The sequence below is a fragment of the Phyllostomus discolor genome, chromosome X (assembly GCF_004126475.2).
Source record: "Phyllostomus discolor isolate MPI-MPIP mPhyDis1 chromosome X, mPhyDis1.pri.v3, whole genome shotgun sequence".
Taxonomy (NCBI): domain Eukaryota; kingdom Metazoa; phylum Chordata; class Mammalia; order Chiroptera; family Phyllostomidae; genus Phyllostomus; species Phyllostomus discolor.
Window position 1 is genome coordinate 7,232,772 of NC_050198.1, and position 10,096 is coordinate 7,242,867.

Sequence of the window (10,096 nt, forward strand, 5' to 3'; positions counted from 1 at the left end):
GGATGCAGCAGCGGCCTTCTTCCAGAGCCAGTGATGAGACAGACAAAGCCACCGTTCCTTTACAACCCAGTCTCAGCAGTGACAGATCATCGCTCCTGCCATTTGCAACTCTGGTAGTGTTCCAGAGGAACGGGGAGGCAGCACCACTGGGGCTGGCTGGGAGGCTGCAGTGGGGACAGAATCTCATTGTGCTGATGGGACCCCAGGTGAGGGGTATGTCCATTAAGTCTATCAGGCAAATACCATCCTCTTGGGGGAAAGAAAATCTTGGTTCCCCTTTTGTGCTTCTTCCAATTCCTCTCACTTCTCCCACTTTCAATATTCTTCTCTCCAGAGAAATCACTTTCTCCCCTTCCAGCCAGTCCCCGCAACTGAGGTCCCCCTCTTGTCTCTCTCTCTTCCTGTTTTCCTGGTGATCTTCCTTTCTTCCCTGCACTTCCTTTCTCTTTCTCTGATTTACTCAGTTTTGAGAAAGCTCAGGAGGATTTTTCAAAATACTGTGTCAATAAAGATACCGGCTTGAACACACACAAAACCCAGACAACCGATGTCAGATACTAAGCTTATATTGCACTGTCCTCTGAACGCCCTGCAGAAATAAGCTCAGGAGAAGTTTTCCTTTCAAAATGATTGCCAGGAATGAGTCCAAGAGGAATGCCAAATGTAAAAGTGCTCTGGCCAGATTCTAGTGCTTTTCTCTGAAACGATGCAGACTTAGGCTGCTGAAAGACTCTATGCCTTGACAGCAGAGGTCCTGAAGCTGCCAAGAGGAAGAAATGGCTCTACCCAGCTACTGGACCATTTAGTAAAGGCTCGCCAGCTCATTTTGCAGGAGTGTGGCCAGGTGAGCAACACTGCTCTGCTCGGTGGAGAGTAATCACAGGTGGCTCCATTCCCTCCCCCCATTCACGGGGACACTTTCCATGAGGCAGTCCTGCTCTGTGCTCTGTTGCCTTAGAAAACCGCAAAATTCCTTAAAATCCGGCCACCTTGGAAACTGATCAAAGTCTCATGGTCTCATAAAGTGAGACTGATAAATATTACCCAAGGATTGAAGGCAGACATTGATCTGGTCCTCAAACAAACTGCTACAGAATCCCCTGGGAGGTCCTGGAAAATGTGAGTCAGCTCCGCCCAGAATCTGGGTCACAATGGGGGTGTGGGGGTGGCACCAACCAGCCCTGTGTGTGAGGCCTGCGGGCTATGTTGGAGAAGCACAGTTTTCAGGAAGGCGGAGGTGGGAAGTGCAGGCCGAGACCCTGCTGCAAATGGAGGCAAAACGCTAGGAGATGCAGCATGTGAGACCGAAAAAATACTGGTATGAGATGTGACCCCAATCTTTGCTTAGTTTTCTAGGTGTGAGCAGATACACAGGGCTGGCATTCTTTCCCTTCTGCCCCCACATGTCCCTCCACCCCCTGCTCATCTGAAGGTTCCAAGGTCTGCAGCCTCTCCCTCCCCAGAAATGACCAGGATTCACTCGCAGGGGTGTCCAACCTGCAGCCCAGGCCACATGTGGTCCAGGGGGGCTATGAACGCAGCCCAACACAAAATCGTAAATTTACTGAAAACATGATGAGATTTTTTTTTGTAATTACGTGTCGCAATGTATTTAATGTGTGGCCCAAGGCAACTCTCCTCCTGCCATTGTGGCCCAGAGACGCCAAGGTTGGACACCCCTGGAAAGCCAAAGAACAGGGTCTGGCACAAATAACGCTCCTTTTTTATTACAAAATTATAAGCAGGTAATTCTGTAACATAAGAATATCACACCTAAGCACACCATATGACATTTTAGGTGAAATGTTCAAATTAAAACCATAAATTATTACACCCACATTATTGCCCCACCAACCACACCCAGGCAGGCCTTTCTTCCGCCGGACCCTGGGTATCCATGGGAGATGACATACTGGCTTCTTAACAGGTTTACGTGGGCTGTATGCTTATAGAATATTTTCCTTTAAAAATTTTGATCTATCTTTAGTTTCCAGGATTTCTACATGGAACATGGGTCTTTTATAATAACAAAGAAGATGCTAGCTTTAAAACAATGAGAAAATACTTCACAGAAAAACCTATCTTAGTTATTATTTGGTAAAGCCCGTGACAGGCTCTGCCTTGTGTTTGATCAGTTCCAAGTTGAGTTCCGCAGAGGCTGCCTGGTCTCTGAAGACTGGCGGGGTTTGTCGGTCAGCCACGGAGGCAGGTGACAAGGCCTGTGGATTTCCCCCCACATACAGAGAGGTTTATCGCGCTGTTAGAACCATATCATCACTGAACAGGACTGGACATGAGACAATACAGGCCTAGGGGACACTGGGGCAAGTGGCACAAACTCCCACCGGAGATGCCCACACACACCTGGGAGTGGCCAATGTGCTCACTGGCATTTGCATTTTCACATTTTTCTGGTAGAAAACTGTGACCACGGCATTCAGGGGACATGCTGCGGCCTCTCGCCCTTGGGTCCCTTATAGCAAGTGACGTCCAGGAGCCTGTGGACAGAGACCTGAGGAGCTCGGGGTGTCACAGCTGCCCCCTCAGGCACAGCCTGGTGTTTCCACAGCAATCACCCCAGAGTATCAGTGTCTGAGTGACGCATGCCAGGTCGCACAGGGCAGAACTAAGGGAGCACTATGGAGGCCACAGAAACTGCAGTCAGGGACACCCTCCAAAATCAAACGGCTATGTTTTCCAAAAATAGTTTATACAGCACTTTAAGAAATTTACAAAAAAAACTATAAAACTCATGTTTACTAGGACACACATGTTAAAGAGGGGCATCACTTCCCATTAGTGTACAGGGAGGTCACAGTGGCTCCCGCCCCCCTCTACACATGCACAGGTTCACCCCCACACACGCGCTACCCACAGACATGCTGGCGCCCGGGCTCGTGTTCACAGCCTGAGGACTTTGCCCTTGATCACAAGCCATCATCTTCCACAGAGGTGTCGCTCAGCTTGCCGGTGTCACTGCCCCAGGCCTCCTGGTCCTCGTCCTCTCTATCCACCCTCCGTCTATACCTCAGGTCCAAAATGTCCTCGTGTGAATCCAAGTTTCTGCTGCTGGGGAAGCTGAGCACTGCCGTTGCCTTCCTCCTACTTCATGGGCAAGTGTGCGCTTCCAAACATGGGACTGTGGCTGGCGGGGCCTCTCTGAAGGCCGAGAAGGACGCGCCCTGCAGAGGCAGGCTCAGGCCGGGGCTGGAGAGGCGGGCTGGCTTGGCTCCCCCGGAGACACTACTCCCAATGTGGAATAACTGCGTGGAGAGCAGTGGGGAGAAGCCTGTGAATGCCAGGCTCTTCTTGGGGTCCATGGCAAGGGCGGTGCATCCTGGGCCTGGCCCTGTGGCCCCTTCTCCCTCTCGCTCCCCAGGCCCCTGTTCCATGCAAGTCCCTGCCTTCTGAGCTCAGCATCTACTTGCTGTGCAGGCAACTCGGGTCAACAAAGTCACCCCACAGAGGGGTGAAGCCGGCCTAGGGGCCTTCCCTCCCTGTCTGCTCCCAGGCTCCGAGTCAGTGTGCTCTCGCTCCAAGAGGTCACGGGCGAGGTCCCACTGGGGCTCCCTGCCCCTGTGCTCGCTTCCGCATGTTTGGACAGCTGACTGAAAGCCCTGTCCCCGGTGGCAGGCCCGGCCCCTCATGGTCTCTGGTCTTTGTGAAGATAAAGATTTCTCCTGCCCGTGGGTGCCCCTCTGGCAGACACAGTCCTACTGGAGCTCCTGGGTGGTGCCAGCGGGGCCTCTGGGCCTCTGAGCAGGGAGAAGGCAGGTCTGCCCCTTGTCCTTGTGCCGCCGAGGGGTGTCCCTCTGCGTCCACCTGCACATGCTGGGCTGAAGGGCCAAGCCTGAGGCTGCACACCAGCCCCTCCTTGATTTATTGAACTGCTCACAGATTCCTTGGCCTCAAGCTGAGTGCTGTGGTCACTGTCCACAGAACTGCTGTCATCAGACCGAGAGCTGGGCCTGCTGGAGCACACATACCCTTTGCAGGCTGTCTGCTGTGACGGGAGGGCCCAGGGGTGTGTCCCAGGGCCCAGTGCTGTCTGTCTTTGCTCTGTCTGGCTGCAGAAGATGCTGGAAGGTTTCCTCAGAGAGTCCTCCCTGCTGTCCCTTTTCAAGTTTGACAGGCAGCTTTTCAACAAGGGTAGACTTCTCTCCTTCCAGCCTCTCAGGAAGCCACCTTGCTGACCCAGGGCCTGCATCTCAGTGCTGCTGAACCTGACCTTCTTCCGGCACACAGCTCTGGGGTCCCTGCACTGCTTCTTGAGCCTTCGAATGAATAGTAACATGCTGGTGTCCAGTCCTTGTCACTGTCCAGTGAGCTGGTCTCATCCTCAGAGCTCTCCTTCTTGTCCACACATACTCCTCATCTCCTGCCTTTTTGTGGCCTGATGACACGCTACCCCTCGCTTCTGGGGCCATGCGTTCATTACCCTGCCTGACAGTCCTGCAGGGGAGAGGCTGCCCCCTGGCTTCACCCTCCCTTCCAGGGGCCTCGCTGGCTTTTCCCTGGCCGAGGTCAGTGTCCAGGGCACCCTGCTTCGCCATCTGTCAAAGCTTCATTTTCTTGGATGTGGACAACCACACAGTGTTGCTGCCTCCCCTACATTTCCTTTTGCGGCTCAATGACAGGTCCAGTGTTTTAGAGACAGGGCCTTGGGGCCACCCACCTGCCCACTGGGGTCAGGTGACAGCAGTGGACTCTGTGCAGACTGCAGGCAGGTGTCCATTCTAACCAGCAAACTCCTTGACTCTGCCCTCAGTGCCAAAAATGCCCGTATCTCCTGCTCTATGCTGCCATCACTGTGCACAGAACTAAATGTGGCAGTCCGAGTGGAAGGCACATGGGGGCAAGTGAGCAGGCTGGTGGACAGGGGCCTGTCACCGCCCTCCCTGGAGGCCAGCCGGATGGCTTTGGAAATGTCGAGGACTGCTTCAGTGCACAGCAGCTTGGCAATTGTATCTGTCCGCAAATGAGCACTGGTGTAGAAACTTGCTCTTGGCACCTCCGTTTCTGAGGGGGCCAGGAGGGACAGGGGCTTTGGTTTCCTTTGGTGGCTTGGAGGGATGGTCAGGGTCAAGGCCACCCAGGCCGAGGTCCATGGCCTTTGAGGCCACTGGCTTCTTTTTGTTTGGCATTTCCCTATAGATTTTGAATGAGACACTTTTTGTGGCATGGCTGGTGCTACAGGCAGGGAGGTTGGGCTGCTCACCACTGCCCCACAGGAGTTTCTGAGGCAGGTCTCCACTTTCCTCCTTTCTTTTCTCCAGCAGATAGAGCTACACGGCCACCTCCATGCAGTTGGACACCTGGCATGGCCTCACGGATTTTTGTGAGCATAGAACTTGACACACAAAGAAGCTGCAAGCTGTAGTACAAAGGCCACTGAGCAGCCACTCCCGCCACCATCTGGCATCTGCCATCAGGACAGTCCGCTTTTCTTCGGCCTGGGTAATTCACATCCTTTGTCTAAGTATTACAGCAACACAGTTGCTTTACTTTACTTAGTGTCTTTACTTTGTAGAGGTTGGTGGTGCCCCCAACAGTAGTGAATTTTGACTATAAAGCTAGTAGTCACCCCTTCAATCAGCTGAGTACCCAGCTGATTCCTTCTCAAAGCACACCTGGAAGATAGAAGTTTCTAAAAGTTGTTTTGCTCATGATGACAGCAAGGCACCAGGAGATCAAAAGGTTTGCATATTTACCCCATTCTGGTATAGTGCTCCTATGGGTCAGGCAATTGTTCTAAGTACTTGGCAAATAGTAACCCATATCAGCTTCATAACAGCCCTATGAGATGAATATTACTACATGTTCCTTTTAAAGATGAGGAAACCTATGCACAGAGAGGTTAGGCAAATTGCCCAAGGTCACACAGTAGTTGAGCCAGGATTTGAGACCTAGTGGACTGGTTTCACAGTCCAGGTGCTATGCTGCCTCTCCCGAAGCTTATTCCTAGGTTTCCAAAGGCTGCTTCTGTTTGGGGATCAGCCAGAGAAAATGATTGAAAGCAACTTTAGGCTAGACTAACGAGCCATGGTCTGCATGGTGGGAGAACAAGGCCAGATGTAGAAGGATGAGCTCTGTGTTGCAATCAGTGGTCTGATGAAAGCCAGCCCAGGGTAATGCAACCCACAGTTGGAAGACAAAGTTTGTTTTTGCTCTTGTTGGGACATGCAGAATAGGTCAAAGGCAGCACTAAGCCTGAAACACAGATCCGGTGGCCCCAGCATTTCATGCATTTCATGCTCACATTCTCTCGGCTTGAGCACACCCATATTTCAAGAAGGAAGATTTTAGAATCCATTTTCCCACATTGGCTAATAGAAAGAGATGCTCACACTCACCATTATTCTTACACCACACTGTGGATTCAGGAGACCCATGTTTCCATGAAAACACAATGGCACATCTTTCAATGAACTTTCCTTGGGGTCCTGACATGAGTGGGTGCATCTTATCTTCCATACTTACAAAATGCAATGCTAATGTTAAAATCCTTTTTTTGACATCTCATTGTTTCTAGGACAAAGGTCTAAGTCCTCAGTGAGGTCTAAAAGGACAACGATGATCTATCGTCAACCTTGTTTCCATTTATCAAAAGCACCTTCGACCTGGGACTGCACCGGGCATGCCCTCCTCCTGCCACCCCCACTATTGGTCAGTGCCACTCAGTGGTCAGATCGTGTCTGCAAGGCTTTTCTTCGGCCTTTCCTGACTGCCCTCAGCTCTCCACAACACTCTTTACAATGGAAATGTATTCATTAGATGTATGATCATATGTATAACTTCTCCATTTAATATCTATCCCTCAGATCACAAGCTCCATGACAGCCGTCATGTCCCTGACACCTATAACTCCAGTGCCTGGTTTATATTGTGAAATGAATGAATGAATGAATGAATGATTATTCATGGATGTTTGTAATGGGCTGACATAACCAAGTCCTTCCTTGGGTTCAGTGTGCTGTAGCAAATATGAAAAGGTAGAATATGGATTTTCTTAAAGATAATTGTTTCATATGTAATCAATGACATCTGGCATTTATACTGCTCTTTCTGTAATGAGAAATTTTCAAACATCCACAAGAGTACATAGAAGAGTACCGTGACCCCCTATGTGGGAACCACCAACTTGAACAGTTGCCAGCTGGTGGCCTGTCCTATTACCTCTGTAGCATCCCAAAAACTGCCCCAGCATGGCCACCGTCGGGACCAGGTTATGTTAAAGCTGCTCCCACACATCATATCATATCAACCATAAAACTTCAGTGTGTATCTGCAAAAGATAAGGACCCTTTAAAATTACTTTAATGCCATTTGCACACAGGAACAATTCTTTAATATCACCAAATATCCAGTCAGTGTTTAAATTGCCCAAATTATCTGATAAATGTCTTTAAGAAAAAAAACAGGGTTTTTTTGTTACAGTTTCACAGCCAGGATCCACAGGTCTCTTAGTTCTCTCAACATAGGAGAGGTCCCGTGTCTTCCTTTAAAAAAAAATCTTGCCATTGTTTATTGAAGATGCTAGGTCATCTCTCCTGTAAGGTATTCCCCATTTTTCACTTTATAGATTGCAATCCTTAAGCTGCAGGAAGCCCAGAGACTTGATGGAGTTCCCCTGTGACTGGAGGCAAAGACATTCTGAAGGTGGTAATTTGGGGCAGGAGGGCGGGGTCGCTGGTTGATCAGGGTTTTCTCAATTTGATCCAACATTGTCAAGTTCTTCAACAGCTAGATCCATGATCTCCTTGGCAGTTGCAAAGGTGGGGGTATTAAATTTCTTGGTCTGTTTTTAATTTATTAGCAGAAGGTGTTCTGTAAAGTTTTTTCTCTCATCAATTATTTATTTACCTTGAAATTCAGTTTATATGGGAGAGGCAAGATAAATGCTCGACTCTTTCCCTTTACCAGATTTTGGAATAATTACAATCAGGTAGCTCTTTGCTTCTAGGTCTTTCCAGTGACAAGAACTCAGGTGTATATTTTTTAAGGGGAAAGTAGTCATGATTTTATACTGCTATTTCTGATTCAAAATCAGGACTACTGGGATTTTACTTCCTTTGATTTTATATTTGTGTCTCTTTTATGCTGAAAATGTTGGTTCCTACTGTCATTAACAATTACACATTCGCTTTACCCACAGTCTCAAATAACAATGACACTGATAACTGAAAACAATGTAAGGCTTTTTTTTTTTTTGGCAGTGTTATTCAATAACCCTGGGTCATTCTCTGTGGGGTTAGGTCAAGAACTTGGTACATGGTTAAATTCATTTGCCTCATTTTGTCTCCATTTTTATTATGTTTTGTTTTATGGTTATGTAAAACATTTGTATGGTTCCAAAGTCAAAACAGGACTTTGCCAAAATCCTTCTGCCAGCATGGAGCCCAGCATATTAGAAACACTCAAATACTCATTGACTTTTATGACCTATGTTCTATCCGAAGTCATCCACTGGCGGATGGCTTCCACCAAGAACATCCAAGGCAAGGTAAGGGCCATTGTTTGCCCTAATATTCAGCTTGGTTTGTCCTAATATACAGCTTGATTGAGTGCTTTTAGGGTGATTTGCAAAGGAAAGGCATTGTTTAGGATCTCTAATCTAAATCCTCCAGCTTCGCCCAGAGAAGCTGGTCATGAATTGGCCAGGCAGGTGAGCTAGAGGGAAGAAGAGTCTCTGGGCTCCAGCTCCACCCAAGAGTTGAAGCCCTCCTTTAAAAAAAGTAAGCAGTATTACATAGACTGTCAAAGCTTATTTTCCTTTAAGAAGTGAAACAATCCTTTGTCTGTCTTTCTTGAGCTATAATCGACATTTAACACTATGGGTGGAAGCTTTGAGAGGCCGTTTAAATGATCTATTTTCTCTCTACCATGAAACAAGCTGAGTTCCAGATTGAAGCTGCTCATCAGTCTGGGTGCCAGAGTGAAGGTGACATATGCAGCAGAGCTCCAGGCAAGTTGTGAGAACCTGTAGTAGGAGCAAGGTGGCTTGAGTCACTTCGAAGTGACCAAAATGTGGAAGTCAATTGTTAAAATATAACCTAGCCTACTATAAGTTAGTATGCTTTTTTCTAATTCCTTTAATTATCCTTCACAAGTCATGATTTCAGTCCCTGACTATTCTGACCAGCCATTTTTGTCATGATCCCCTGTGTTGTGTGTGTGTGGGGGGGTGGTACATGGCTGGCGTATGAGAATAAAAATATGCCAATTAAGACCTGCTGAATGAGGGGACACAAGCCATCCACACCAGGGCAGCAGGTAGCTCCCTCAGCATCTGAGCTCCCACTTCAGGGGAATGAAAAACCCTGGGTAATTTTGATGAAAGGCACAATACATTCACACAAAGGAAGTCAAGTCACAATATTCATTACTTACAGATCCCAGAAAATGCCCACTACTACTCCCCCATCCCAGGTCACGTGTGAGCAGGAGATAGCAGGGTAGTAAACACCTATTACTTACAAGGGGATTGGGGCAAAGGTCACTAACTTTTCCCAGGCTCAACTCTAAGTGGTTATTTTCAAAGGTGGCCCTGGAAAAACCAGAGCAGAAACTTGTGGTGGGAATCCTAAACTCATGTCTGTTAGGTCAGAGTCACTCAAGAAACCAGATGGACACAGTGAGCCAAGGAGCAAGATTTGTTAGCAGGAGCAGGGTTTATTAGCCGGGAATAAGAGGGAAAGTGGAGCCAACCTAGGGAGGTTGGGGAGCCAACCAAGGGAGGTTAAGACTTGCTCAGTTATTCTTAGGGCAGGGTTTTTAAGCACAACAACCTCCAAGGGGTAACTGGTTGGGGTGTCAGAGTCTGATTGGCTAGAGCTGGTTGCGGGGTACCCTTTCTGCTGACCATTGTTCTTGATACATCTTATCAGCCTTGGGTTAAAGCTGCATCCTGTTATGCGGGACAGGCTGACCCCAGACCCCAATCTTAGCCGGGCATCTGTTTGTCCTGGCAGGCATTTTCCCAGGCTTGTTTCCCATGGTGTAGTTTTCCACCTGGTGATTTTCCATTCCTCCTAGGCCTACCTAGCTCTGTCAGTGTCCTTATCCAAATGTCCAGATTCTAGGTGCGAGCAAGGTT

General features: G+C 48.5%; 1 non-coding gene and 1 pseudogene across 1 annotated transcript; both read right to left on the reverse strand.

The window, feature by feature from the left end:
• Window positions 1-495: 495 nt before the first annotated feature.
• LOC114505853 lies at window positions 496-629 on the reverse strand. The gene has a single exon (XR_003685315.1). It is a non-coding gene; the product is annotated as a small nucleolar RNA SNORA8 (small nucleolar RNA).
• A 3,014-nt stretch (window positions 630-3,643) lies between these two features.
• On the reverse strand, window positions 3,644-5,303 carry LOC114505580 (annotated as a pseudogene).
• Window positions 5,304-10,096: the final 4,793 nt, after the last annotated feature.